Here is a 12,414-nt window from a genome sequence, read left to right as displayed (position 1 = left end):
GACTTTCACTCACTTATTACCACATGCAAACTTTTGGTAGTTCCTGTGCTGAATACGTTTTGGAAATATTCTTTTTTTCCCCTTACTTCAATGGGCTTTTTTCCTTACAGGACCCAGATTTCTGGCAAGAACATTCGTTCCTTTCTGATATCTATTACCATTGCCGCAAGAGTAGGTCACGCTTTTGCCCCCACCCCATAAAGAATACTATGTATGTATATTTCTTATCAGGTCGAGGCGTCTCTATGAGTTAATGCCGGAAACTGATCTACAGACTTGTCAAATACCATACTCAGAACGAGTTTATCTTTTAGTTTTAATAACTCCCATTTAACTTAAGCCTAAAACTAAAATAGAATCAGCAAAATAATTTAAAACTCAAGTATTTGCTCCATGCTCAACGAGGTGTCGAGACAGACTGAGCGCAGCTGCAAATGCGAATTCGGCTTCTCGAAATTTGAGTGGCGTTCAATTCGTGTTCGGATTCGCTCGAAAGAATGAGATAGATGCTGAGTGTCGCTATTTGTTTCGCTCTCACTTTGAAGCGTTGCCTGGGTACGCTCGGAGTGCACTCATTGATGTCTTGTCTTCGGTCTTCGAGAAGTATGCACATATGTATGAATGTATGTATGTATGTATGCACAAGCAGCAAGCCGCTCGATTTGGAATTTCTCAATTATCTGTCGAATTCCCTTCCGCTCAAATATGTACATATGTATGTACATAGATACATATATTATAGCATGTGGTTGCATTACAACTGTATTGGACCCTTCACCACAGAGTCCAGACATATGTATGTATGTACATATGTAAATCTTATTGAAAAAGTTCGGACCACATATTTAAAGAAAAAAGTGGCAAAAATGAGTCGGAAATCTTGTGCCAAATTGAAAGCTGCTATTCTTGAAGAATGGCTGAAGATTCCTAAAACTTATAATAAGTATGATAAACTTTTTCAAATTTATGAAACGGCGATTGCAGGCTGTATATACATACATACATACATAAATATGTACATATGTATGTACATACTTATGTACATATGTGCTAAGAAGGGGACCCCATATAAGTATATGTACATATGTATGTATGTATGTATGTATATTCTTGAGCAGCTTGACAATTTGTCTTATCGAGTTATACAATGAATGTATGTACATATGTATGTATGTACTTGTAGGGTTGGGGATGTGTTCTTCTGTGTGCTTTATATGCATTGCATGCAAAATTTATATTATAACCCCCTGCAAGTGTTTAACCGTCTGACCATGCACATAGACACACACTTACATATGTATAAGTGTCTGTATACTGCTTATGCACATGCATACATACATACATATGTTTCGAAGATCGACGAACAGCAATGAGAGCAAATAACGGAACATTGTCGATCTCACTCATTCGCACAAAGCCAAAAAACTCGCAAAATGAGCCCGAGCAATATCGAAGACGAAGTTCGAATGCGACTCACATTTCGAAGCGCTGCGTTCGCATTTACAGCTTCGCTCAGTCTGTCTCGACATCTCGTTGAGTACAGACCAAATATTTAGGCACAGATTTGTTTTTGCTTATTTTATCCTTGTTCTGCACAATATTCCCAAAAACATGGGCTCCTCGTTATTTGCGAATGGGAAGAGATAAACTAGTTCCGTGCGCGTTATTCAAGAATATAAGAGCATATTTTTGTACATATATAAAGGAACAGAAAAATATTGCAAAAGCATTTTCAACAACCAAGGAATAATTGAGGACTGCTAAAGGTCTGCTTTCCCTGTGTTGATTGCCTGGCAATCTGCAGGCATAAATGAGATTGGGCACCGATGCCCCAGATGAAAAGCGAAAGTCAAATTTGCGATCAGAATGGGCTTTCATTGAACGCAATAATACTCATTAAGAGTAAATCATACATCTAGGATTAAAGTGTATTCACTCTGTGATGTGCGTAAAACAGATGTGTGCATGATATAATTGCAGTCCAGTTCCAAGGCTCCGTTCGGGAGCTGTACAGGATGGCGGAGTTGTCGGCACATGGTGCCATTTAGCAGCCCAAAAATAAGTCGCTCGTGCCAGACGTCAACTCATGAAGTATGTGCTTGACAACCCTTTTGAAAGTTGGGCATAGTGTCGCCCTCATCAAGCTCCACTCTGCAGCCAAAAGCCATTGCCATGAACTGGCCTTACACCTAATGGCCTGTTAGATTCAGTCCTATCAAGCCGAATACTTTAAGAAACTTCAGAGAAATATTGTACAATTTTTCAATGGGTTTTCTTATACAAGTTTTCTGCAATTCATTAAAAAGTACCATTCAGTCTATACTTAACGAAGACAACCGTTCTCCTGGTTCTTAACTTTACAAATATTACAAATATAATTATATATACTCTGTATTACAGACTTACTTAGTGACAGTCAGAATACGAAATATAAAATAAATATATATAAGTATATATTTATGTAGTTTATGCATCCAACAAGGGACGAGATTAACATTGAAATAATATATAATATTTTCATAAAAGCGATAGGATAGGATTTCAGATAAATGTGTGAATTAGTAGGAGGGAGACAGACTTTTATATGAAAACATGTCTTTAAGAACAAATTAGTAGAGAACAAAACGAAAGAGAACATTATGACTTGATTAAATATGTATCTATAATCGATAAATAAGAGCTGAGTCGTGAACAGCTACGAATCTGGATCAGATCTCGGATCCCGAAGCGACCCTCTCGAGATAGTCGGGACAATGGTATAATCACTTGAATTGCAATAAGACCTTTTTGTTATAAATAAGTTCTACAAGTAAAGCCGAAATTGAATTCATTACAGAAAACTCAGATGAAAAATTGAGAGAAACGGAGCCGGAATGAAGTAAAGCAGAATACACACAAGGCACATCCTTGACTCTGGCTAATGATGACGTTTTTCGGAACAGCCGTATTTATACTTCATACAGAACAGATGGAGTCACAATTCGCTGTATCAGGTGTATCTACTGACAGCACAAAGTATCGCCAAGTGATCGCATCGCCGGAACCAAAGTACTTTGTGCACATTGGCGACATCATACGAAATCCAGCACAGCTCAATCAAAGTAGCTCTCATCAAGTTATACCCTGATTTCGATCAAAGCAAATCGAACAAGCTCCATATACGAAGTGCAAGCCGTCACAGTTGTTGGTTGGAACGTCTTCCAGATAATGTTCGAGCTATCGCTAGACAAAAAAAATATTAATAAAAAATAACTTCAATCGGGACCCAGGATTCGCGCACGCAGCAACTCTTAAGTCGCCGGATCGCTCCTCGCTCTGCTACTATCACGGACTAGTTCTCAGATGAAATGGAATCATATACGGGAAATATGAACGAGCGATTGTGACCTTATCCGTGGTTCCGATCATCATCCTTCTAATCTCAGGTCTTATTAAAGGGGAGAAAAACCACTCAATCACTTCGTAAATGTTACTTTTCCCTAGTAACTCTTTTAAGTAATTGAGATCTGTGAAACCTGAGCATACCTGGTAAATAATCCGATGGTCCCAATTCTTGTGCAAGCATAAGGATGGGAGGGAAACTTTTCCATAAACATATGTGTTAATGTTGGGGATGAGTAAATATAGATCGTAACAAAGTTAAATGTTTTTTTTTGTATATGTTACCAAAGCTTTTTGAAACTTTCGATTCATATGGGACCCTATATGAAAATATAAACATTTGAAAAAACAATGAAGGCATTAACTCTAGCAGGGAATGAATGACCACGCTGCTTGCCGCTGCCTCTTCTTAACAGCCACACTGAGTCTTAATGAGAAAAAACGGATTAAAATAGCAGCACAGAAAACAATACAATCGCAATTGCAATGCTGTTGATAGAATTCAATTAAGACACTCGTGAATGTGTGTATGTACATGTATACAGAAATTCTTGCAATTTGCGCTAGCTTCCCCAACCACGTGGGCAGCCAAAACACATTTTCTTTAATAACTTCTGTGTTTCTTAACCGATCTTGATGAAATTTTCAGCAGTAGATCTTATTGAGCTATAGAATATTCGTGTGGTCTCAAACAGACAATTGCATTTAAATTGGGGCTTAAATGGGTGGGCAATACAAATGGGTGTTTTTACTTGATTTATAGCGGTGGTGTGTAAGCGGGTTGGTGGGGATAGCTATTGATATATATATATATACTATTATAGAAGCTACATGTCAGGTTTGGAGATTCTAGCTCTTCAAACCTAAGAAATTTGCTCAAAAAACACGATTTCGATATCGATTTTAATCGATTACTTGGAAACGGGGCATGTTATTGATTATCGGATTAACAAACTCGTACTGCGCGGGCACTAGGAGGACCTACATTCCAAATTTCAAGTCTCTCGCTCTTATAGGTTCTGAGATCCTTGCGTTCATCCATTCGGACATGGCTAGATCGCCTTGGCTATTGATGCTGTTCATAAATAAATATACTTTATGGGGTCAGATGCTTCCTTCTGCCTGTTACAAAAATTTGCAAAATAACAATATACCCCGTTCTCCCATTTTTAATGGGTTCAGGGTATAAATATATTTAGGGGTCGCAGATGTTGCCTTCTGCCTGTAGCATATATTTGCACAAAAACATATTCGGAATACCTATTTGCCCAATTGGTTCAGGGCATAAAAAGCAATATAAATCTTAACTATACCAACAGCCCAGCAACAGGGACAGCACCCACAAAAATGTTGTCTAGCAGCTATTAACCTCCATCAAACACTACATTAACACCAATAACTGCCTATACCTAATACGAATATGACAGGAAATAGATAATTTCCGGAAAGACCACACTTAAAACAATTTTTCTAACAAGCTACTCCCACTTCCATTCAAGCGAAAGAAACCCAACACCCTGCCTTTCGCAACAAATTTCTGAAATTAGTTTGCGTACTACCAGACCCAGTCGAAGAAATGTTGCATCGGAAATGCGTGAAGTATGTGGTTGACAACCCGTTCGGATGTTGGCAAAGTTAAGGGTTTCAAGACAATTGCTCTTTAAGATTCAGCCTTATCGAGCAGTTTGCCTGCCTCCTCATGAATATTTAAATACAACGAGTACTTTAAGAAACTTTTTAGCAAAATGGAAAAATTTAAACAGAAATGAAAAATATTGGAACAACTCTGATCCTAGGGCAATCTAGCTAGATGAATTTAAGTAAGAAAGTTGCGAATGACCTCGCACTAAGCGCAAATATATCGTCAAGGATGTCCTCTCATCGGTGCGTAAAACAGACGAGTTCATGACTTGTCATGTTTAGGTTCAGATAGAAATTGTTCGTCAAAGCAATGACAAAGCATCGACTACTTTGAGAAACTTCAGAGAAACATTGCAAAAATTAAAAAAGCTATCAAGACACTTTCTGTGCCTGAACCAGAGACAGTCGTACGTACGCCTAGTCCGCCTTCTACTCAAGAAATACTTTACGCAGCCCCCAGGACTTGATCAAGAAATGCCATTAAGTTCGTACTTAACGAAAACATCACCTTTCCTTACGCTTCAAGCGTCCAAAGCATCATCATCAACTACCCAATAAATTAGTTTTATTTTTAAATACCAGCCACACGTTTATACGAGGTGTGTAAAGAAAGAGTTGGGACTCGATCCAGTTGCCCAATCGCATGGCATTCGCCTCAAAGCAGCATTAGACAAGGGGCCTATGAGTAGAACAAGGGTTTACCAGAGGTAAATCTTGCCAAGAAGGCCGTGTCGTCATACATCCAGACGAAGTCTATGAAGTGAACTCTTCCGGATACTTGATGTCCTTTCATAGATGCCTAGACGTGTCTATGATGAGAATGAATGATGGGGATTACAAAATGGTCGGTAATAGGAACCCAGATTAGAGCCGGAAAGCGGCGTTTCCCTGGTAAGATAAGATAAGTTGCGATCCGAATGAGCTTTCATTAATCGCAAAAATACATTTAAATATCTATGTATATCTAAAAATATTTATGATGTCCGTTCATCGGTACGTAAAACAGACGTGTCCACAAGGATAAAATGTTGATGTGGTCCTCCGGCAAGAAGAAACCCTTGATTGGAGAGCGGCATGTTCCTGGTAAGCATACTGTATAACGAGGGACTTCCCACCTTAATTGTTCACTTAACCCTTATTAAGACACATTAAAACTTCTCCAGCCATACCTCAACTTGCAGTAAAGGAATAATTCTCAGTTAACCCACGTGCCAGACGTCAATCGCATGAAGTATGTGTTTGACAACCACGTTTAACACACAGACATAAACACACACACACACAAACAAATAAGCAAGAAAAACAGAAATATCGCAAAATAAAATCTGCATAGCAAAAGTGTCAGTCTCCAACCTGAAGATTATAAATTTTAATTGATTTCTTGGAATTACACCCGATAAGCATGTCTTTGTCTGTGAGAAATATTTATTCCCTAATTCAAAATGCATTTAATTAATTCAGACCTACTGCCTAAAACAAGCTTAGTATGCGCAGGCAGACAAAAGAAAAATATAGTCATAAAAGGAAAAGAAAATAAATCAGTTAACAAAATCCAGAACAAAATTTGTTGGTCTATACTCAACGAGAAGTCGAGACAGACTGAGCGACAGACAGCTGCAAGTGCGAGCAAAGGTAGCCGCAAATTGGCAGCGTTCGGACTTCTTGTTCGAATTCGCTCGGATCCATTCTGAGACTTGTGCGAAAGAGCGAGATCGATGCTGTTCGCCGCTATTTGTTTCGCTCTTTGAAGCGTTGCCTGGTTACGCTCTGAGTGCGCTCATGGATGTCTATTAGATCTTCGAAAAGTAAGTGTGCATGCATGTATGTGTATGCGCAGAACGCTCGACTGGGAATTTGCCAATATTCTGTCGCATTGATACTCTTTAGGGTGAAGGGTCATGTGCAATTATAACAGGATTTCTAACGTCTACTTAAAAATGATTTTTACTGAAACATTATTGGTAAGGATAGCTAAGCGTGGCGTGTTAGGAAGCACACATTTTCGGAAAAAGCACACACGCACACTTACACACGTTTATATATGTATGTGTGTATTAGCAATTGTGAGCTGGCATTCCTCTGTTCTGATGGCGGCATTCGCAGTGAGAATGTGCCGTGATTTGAAAATTAACTGTTTATGAGCACATGTGTATGTGCAGAAGTTCAACTGAAAACCGGAAAATATTGGTTTTTAATTCGGAATTCGGATTCACTTAAAAATGGTATTGTAATTACATAGAAAGTTTCCTACAATACTGGCGATCCTGTAAATCATTTAAATTCTTGATCAGCCGCCGAGTCGATATACATACACATCTCCGTCTGTTCTTTCTATAATAACTTTTGTAGTCCCTCAGCCTAAAAAGCTATCGTCATGAAATTTGAAACTTAGCATATTCCAAAAATATTGGAATTGTCCGGACTGAACATGTAATTGAAAGAGCTGAAGGAGCTGAATGATCGACTGAAAGATAAGTTCTCAAATGAAATATTTCTCTTTTACAAGATATCTTAACCAAAACTTAATATTTAAGTGCAACAAATTGTACATAAGAGGGTATTTAATATTCGAGTTCTTAAAAACTGTGGTATGATATTTATGTCATTATAGAAAAGAGTATTTAATTTTCGGCATGCCAAAGATAGCCTCCCCTTCTTGTAAAAATCAACTAATTATGAGGTTAACTGAGGGCTCTACGGTTTTTGCAACGGCTTTAAGAGCTGACGATCTATTGGAAATATATACAATATATATCTTGGGTCAGCCAGCTTAAGTCTTGAATTAGAAACTGAGAGAATAATTTGTATACCCTGAACCCATTAATAATGAGTAAAACGGGTATAATGTATTTGTGCAAATGTATGTAACAGGCAGAAGGACGGACAGATAGACGGACATGGCTAGATCGACTCGGCTTTTGATGCCGATTAATAATATATATACTTTATGGGGTCGGAGATGGTTCCTTCTGCCAGTTACATACATTTGCACAAATACATTATACCCTTTTTACCTATGTATTATTAATGGGTTCAGGGTATAATAAAACATGTTATTGCTGGCCTCGAGTTTGGGGCAGATTCCAAGAATTTCTGTATACATGTTCACACACACATTCATTAAGACTCAATTATTGGTGTGGCTGGTGAGTAGAGGGATCGGCAAGTGGTGCGGTTAGTTGTGAGTTCGAGCCCTGCCAAGGGAACAATTTTGTTTTTATTTTAATTTATCTTTATTACTACTAAAGCAAACGAGCGCGTAGCGCGATCTGCATTTGGTGTTGTAAGAAGAGAGTTCAGGGTATCCCCTAGTCGGGAGCTCCCGACTAGAACCTCTTACTTGTTAATGAAGATTCAGTAGACCTTAGACAAGCAAAGCAAACTAAGCATTCATTTTATTGCAATGTCAATATGCATTATATGATATAAGCGATTCCATGTATTTATCGAAGCAAATTCAGAAGCTGTCAGTTTCGTATTTTATCTAACTCATTGAATTGCATTCGGACGAGATATCAAATGACATGCCGAGATAACAGCAGCTGGAGCTGCGCCCATTGTTGCCACCAACACCCAACTCGCAACTCCCAACGCCCAACTCGCACCTTGTTCCATGCGAAGGCACATGTGCACCTAATTAGGTGGGACATTCGACACGGTTCACTTATTATTGTGGAATTTGTCTCGCAAAGCGAAAGATGAGCTGAGCCAAAAGAAATGCAATTGTCTCTCGTATCCTGGCAACGCGACAAATTCCAATCACACGCCTCCTCTAGTCCTCCCCACTCCCCCAGTTAGTAGTAATCAAGGATTATTAATGCTCGTGAACGCTTTCTGATGAATTTCAAGTCTATGTTTGCATGATGCATATATCCCAGATAGTCCTTGATGTCGAACAATCAATTTTTAACACTATTTATATGTTATTCAAATTTGTATTAGAATCTATATGTAATTTATTCTCATTAAATAGGTTTCAAAATTGTTATCACAATATTTTATTTGAAATGATTATTTCATTTCCATTCATTCATTGTCATTGTAATAATTCTTGTCATTCTTTTTGCCCTACTTCTACCCTAGACTTAGAGATAACGAAAAGGGAAATAGCAAGGTCCTCTTAGATAATCGCCTTATCGAAAGCCATTTTGTAAATGGACTTCTATGCAAGAGGAACATGGTAATCGAAGAAGGAAACAAGGCAAACTTGATAAGCTTCTGCCACGGCAGACGTGTCGACAGGTCGAGGACATGTTAATGCAGTCCTTTTACATAATGGACGCATTGCAGGCTTATAAAATTGTCGGCAAGAAGGGAATTCTGATTTGCGACAGAAATCGGATAATGCCATTTATCAGCAGCAAGCCAGGTTTTGAAAGGAGGAATATTGTGGTACCTGGTTCAAACCATACTGGATGTTGGCGAAGGTTGACCGTAGGCTAATCGGCCTGGAAGATTCAGCTTTATCGAGCAGCTGTCAGGCTGGTTGAAGCTTCGATTTTGAGGCCAGGTCAATCGCTCGATAATATTCTCACACATTTCCCACAACTTAAGAAACTTCAGATAATTATTGTAAATGCTTGAAATGCTATCAGAATAAATATAAGGTATATGTATATAAATATATATAAATATATATATAAGTATATATAAATGATGATATTACAGCAATCTCTTTAGATGAGATGTCTCAAATGGAGAGCGTATGTGGAAGTTGTGAATGCCATTTTACTTACATCTATGAGGTCCTTCCATCGGTGCGTAAAACAGACGAGTCCAAGACATGCCAGCTTTCACATTCTATCAGAAAGCGAGAACTTAATAGCAGGAATTATGTGGAGGAAGCTTCAGGTAAGATACAATGCCTAGGTACCAGAAGTATGTGTGTGGCAACCACATCCGAAGTTGGCCGTAAAGATTCACTTGCCAGCAGATGGATATGTAACTACTGTCAGATTCTATCTCAAGCTGGAAAGAACTGATTGGTCCCCAAATGGAAAGCGAATGTTTAAGTTGCGACCCGAATGAGCTTTCAGTAAACGCAGCAATACCGTCGATGATGTCCTTGTGTGTCCTTGACATTAAAGGTTTTTCGTAGCCCCGTGCCGAGACAAGCCTGAGAGCTGCTTAGCTTACTAACGAACAGTTTCCGGACTTGAGTATGACAACATCACCCGCCGCCGCCGCCGCCGGCTCGCGGATATTTTTCTACATCGAGCACTTTGAGAAACTTCAAAGAAATATTGTAAAAAACTTAAAAAGCTTTCAAAACATTTACCTTGTGAAAGCAAAACGATTTGGGAAATGCCATTAAGTCAATACTTAACGAAGACAACCCCACTTCGCCTGCCTCAGGTCGCAGCCAATGCAGCAGGTTGGCTAAATTGCCAGGCGAAAGCCTGTTGCACAGGAAATGCGTGAAGTGTGTGGTTGGCAACTACATGGAAAGTTAATCTTCTTAGCCTGAAAGCTGCATCGACTACTTTGGGAAACTTCAAAGGCACATTTTAATAACTCAAAAGGCCCCTTGTGCATTACATCTTAATTGCTTTTCTTCAATTACTTCCCGATAAGCATGTCATTTGTACGGATTTAAATATGTTACGACCTCTTACTAGAAGGAAAAAATAAGCAAAATCATTTAGTATTGCCAGGCAGAAAATCATCCAGCAATAATATTTGTTCCGTACTCAACGCGACGCTGAGACAGACTGAGTGCAGCTGCAAATGCGAACGCAGACCCTGCAAATTTGAGCGGCGCTCGAGCAGCGTGTTTGAATTCGCTCGGATCCGCTGAATTCGCTGTGACTTGTGTGAAAGAGCGAGATCGATGCTGTGTTTCGCTTATTGCTTCGCTCTCACTTTGAAGCGTTGCCTGGTTACCCTCTGAGCGCACTCATGGATGTCTATTAGATCTTCGTAAAGTATGTATGCAAGTACATACATATGTATGTGTGTATGCGCAAAACCCTCGACTTGGTAGTACAATAAAATAATTACTGAGATTACGTTGATATGACAAATGTTGTGTTTAATTTATGAATGCATTTAACAGGTCCTTTATATTACTCAGTCTGCGGTTAGCTCTCGTTGCGGGCAGACGTTAGTTTTCTTATCAGCAGAGTCTAATCGGTGCATTTTTTTTGCGACCCGCGCGGTCTATCATTGATTGCTTTCTCCTATTCTTTCGCGAGTGCAGTTAAGTTGTGCTCTCATAACTAAAGCTTTATTCATCTGACTATGGTGCCTCCCCCTCGGCCACCTTATCTGAGGGACAATCAGTTTGCGTTGCTTTCTGAAAGCCCCCCCATGAAAAAAAATAGACAAATAGTCGAACTTCCAACAATAACTATCGAATACCCCAAATACATTGTAATCGCATCCAAAAACAACAAGAGAAAAATATCAGATTTCTCCTGTATTGCCGTTAACAACGCACTACGTCAAATATCTAAAGACATTAACTCCATCACTAGCTTGCGTAACGGCAATTTGCTGATACTAGTTAAAAATCAAAGCGAGGCTGACAAATTTATCAACTCACCTTCATTACCGGGCATTTGCGACATCGCATGCAAGATGCATGCAACTCTAAACCAAGTAAAAGGCACAATATACGCTCCATATCTCACCGATATACCCAACGAAGAAATTATAGAAGAACTGCGATACCAAAAAGTCAGTGATATCTTCAAGTTCAACAAAAGCACGGAGACAGGCACTAAACCCTCTGGAGTAATTCTGGTCACTTTTGATCTATACCAACTTCCCAGCAAAATCGATATTGCATGGCATTCGGTAAAGGTACGGCAGTACATACCAAACCCAATGAGATGCAAGGCTTGCCAGCTGCTTGGCCACACAGCCAAACACTGCCGAAACGAACCACGTTGTGTTAATTGCGCTTTGTCTCCACATTCGCCTGACGCCTGCACACAATCGAAATGCGTTAACTGTTCAGAAGAACACCCATCCTCCTCTCGCCAATGCCCCAAATATCGGCAGCAAAAAGAAATACTCAAAATCAAGACAACAACAAAATGCACAATGCGCGAGGCTAAACAACAACTGTTGAATGCATCAACAACAACAACAACAGCAAAGCAATCCAGACCTTCTTTCTACGCTGCCGTATCGAATGCGGGCCAGTATAGTCACGATCAAAAAAACAACAAAAACAACAACAACACAAGCCCAAATCAGAACAAACTAAGCAGAGATAAGACAATTACTAATTCAAATAAGGAAACAACAACAACAACATCAACAACATTGGACACCTCCTCCACGCCGCTGACTTATAAGCGAAATAAACACGAAAATCCCACAAACGAAACAGCCGATGATGACTTTGAGAGCCTTGACCTCTCACCTCAAAGTACTCAATTTTTA

The sequence above is a fragment of the Drosophila montana genome, unplaced genomic scaffold (genome assembly GCF_035044405.1).
Source record: "Drosophila montana isolate Dmon_TW-CO22-7 unplaced genomic scaffold, ASM3504440v1 contig_787_1, whole genome shotgun sequence".
NCBI classification, from domain to species: Eukaryota; Metazoa; Arthropoda; class Insecta; order Diptera; family Drosophilidae; genus Drosophila; species Drosophila montana.
This window is presented reverse-complemented; position numbering follows the sequence as displayed.